Raw genomic sequence first — 2615 nt, forward strand, 5'->3', positions numbered from 1 at the left:
GCGACCGGGGGTTCCCCGCCCTCTCCGGAGGTCTGGCTCCTCCGCGCTTCCTTTGATCTGGCCCCCTCCCCACCCTCTGTCCCCGCCGCCGTCGCCATCGCAGCCCCAAGCAAATTCTTGTAATGGGGAGTTTGCAGCCCTCCGGCAGGCGCTCCCCAGCCCGGGGCGAGGACTCCCGCGAGGTTGCTCTCCCCTCCGGCGCTCTTCCTCCCACGGCGACGTTGGGGCGCGAGGAGAGCCAGGGCCTAGCGCTTAAGGGATTCGCCGTGGCCCCACGCGGGACCCCTCAGATTATGGGCAAAATGTTTATGACTCCAGGTAGGTCTGCGTGGGGAGGAAGGCCTGGAAGTAACCCCCGGACTTCCAGCTCCCCTGCTGGGCGTGGAGACCAGAGAAACACCTGCCGTCCTGCACCCAGTTTTCTCAGGGTGTCTGTCTTCAGAACACTTCAAACCAGGAGTGCGCTGAGACTCGGATGGTATATTGAAGGGAACCGAAGTTTTGCAACCCCGAAGCTGCCTTTTGGGCTATTGACTTTAAGCTGTTTATTAAGAAACAAGACTCCGAACCTTTATGTCTCCCCCTCTCCTGCCCAAGAGATTCAGACGGAAAAACCTGTTTTAGGAAGGAGATCTTAGGATGCTGCCTTAGCCTAATTTGATTTAAGGATGGTAAAGAGAGGGCTTCGGGCAGCGGCTTCTTAGGTACATGTGTCCCACTCTTCCTCAACTACCTGTAAACCACCTAGTCTCACTTCTGAAATCTAAGACCCCTGCTCCCGCCCCACCACTCCTTTTCTCCATTATCCAAAATGTCTTATATACCCAGTGTTGCTTCTCTGTCTCTGGATTTCATATGCTTATGTGAATTCCCCATACACGTTATTAAATTTTTTATTTTCTCCTGTTAATCTGTCTCTGGTCATTTGATTATTAGCCCACCCAGAACTTAGCGAGTGGGAGGAAAAGTGTTAATATTTTTTGAGCCCCTACAGGTTAAAGCCCCAGAAAGACAGCTGCTAACCATATTTGAGGGAGTGGCCAGTAGATCCTGCCCTGCTGCTGGTGTCACTTAGTTTTATTCCGGATCTGACAGTGGGACTGCCACTCTCCCCAGTGCAGGGATCCTCGCGGGTAGGACATGGAATAACACCTCAATGTTATGGTAAACATCAGGAACTCGAGGGGCGAAGACAATTTTAGTAGCTTAGATAGGGGCTGTTAGGGGATGTGAGCTCGGTGACACAGGGCAAGCGAGAGTGGATGGGGATTGGACAGGTTAGTAAGGAGCATTAGGAAGATAGGAGGGCGCACAGTCTGCCTCAGTTTCAAGGTAGGGATAGAAGCTCTCGGGAGGCGCTGGGGAGGATGGCCAGGAAACCTGACACAGGGCTGAAACTTGGGATCTGGGTTTAGCCATAGTGAAACTCTTAGGGTAAGGGACTGGCTTATTTCTGAGAAACTTCTTCTATCCCCAATAGCACGGCCCAGGATTCTGCAGTGTTTTGAATAGTGCATCACAGAGATTACAACCTGGGTCTGGAGTCGGCCACACGTTTGAATCATTTACAAAGAAGTTGATATTATTGCACAAGTTCTTTGATCTCTCCGTGCTTTTGTCATCTGTAAACGTGTGTGGGGGGTAGGTGGAGGGAGAAGGGTACCTACTTCACAGGTGTGAGAATGAACTAAGAATGTATGTGAAAAAATTTATATTAGGATGAACTATATAAAGTTGCCACTTGTTAGTTAAACAAGGTCAAATACTGGCAATTTCATATGATGCGACCTATTCAGATGCCTGTGACATGTGTAAACACTGTTGGCCAAAAGAAACCTAGCATTTGAGCACCTGCTACACTGTATTGCTTTTACTAGACTAAATGGGAGACCACTTTGTTTTTTTAGAACTTTTTTTGATAAAACTATTTTTGAATCCAACCAAACATTTTGTCTTTCCATCAGACTTTTGCATCAAACTCGGAGTTTGAAAATAAAGGGTGCCCTGACCCGTATGGTTCAGTTGGTTGTGCAACAGCCCATGCACCAAAACATTGCTGGTTCCATTCCTGGTCAGGGACATGCCCAGGTTGCAGACTTGATCCCTGGTGGAGGGTGTACAGGAGGCAGCCGATCAATGTTTCACTCTCACATTGATTTTTCTCTTTCTCTCTCCCTCTCCCTTCCTCTCTCTCTAAAAATCAATAAAAATATTTATTAAAGAAATAATAATGGTTTTATTTATTCATTTGTACCTCTCTTAGGGCACAGGTTTTTTTTCTCTCCAGGTTTTTTTCTTTTTCTTTTAATGCAGTGGACAGAAAGGAGGTAAGATTGGGGATTTCTCTTGAGGACCCAAATGAATTAAGTAGATCTCTTGCCACCATTAGGTAGGGTGAGGATAGGATTAGTATCACATAGCCAGACATTTCCTGTGCTCTTAAGTGAAGGGTCCCATGGTTTCCATGGATCAAACTCTACAAGACATATTTCCAGAAAGCATAAAGGGTGGTAATTAGGTAGTTGTTGGTCAAGGTTATATGAGTGATTAAATTGGCATATTAGGTTTCTGAATATTAATAAGGTGAACCCAGTGGGGAGTCCAATATGGCAGCG

Source organism: Myotis davidii, unplaced genomic scaffold (genome assembly GCF_000327345.1).
Source record: "Myotis davidii unplaced genomic scaffold, ASM32734v1 scaffold309, whole genome shotgun sequence".
In the NCBI taxonomy this organism is placed as follows: domain Eukaryota; kingdom Metazoa; phylum Chordata; class Mammalia; order Chiroptera; family Vespertilionidae; genus Myotis; species Myotis davidii.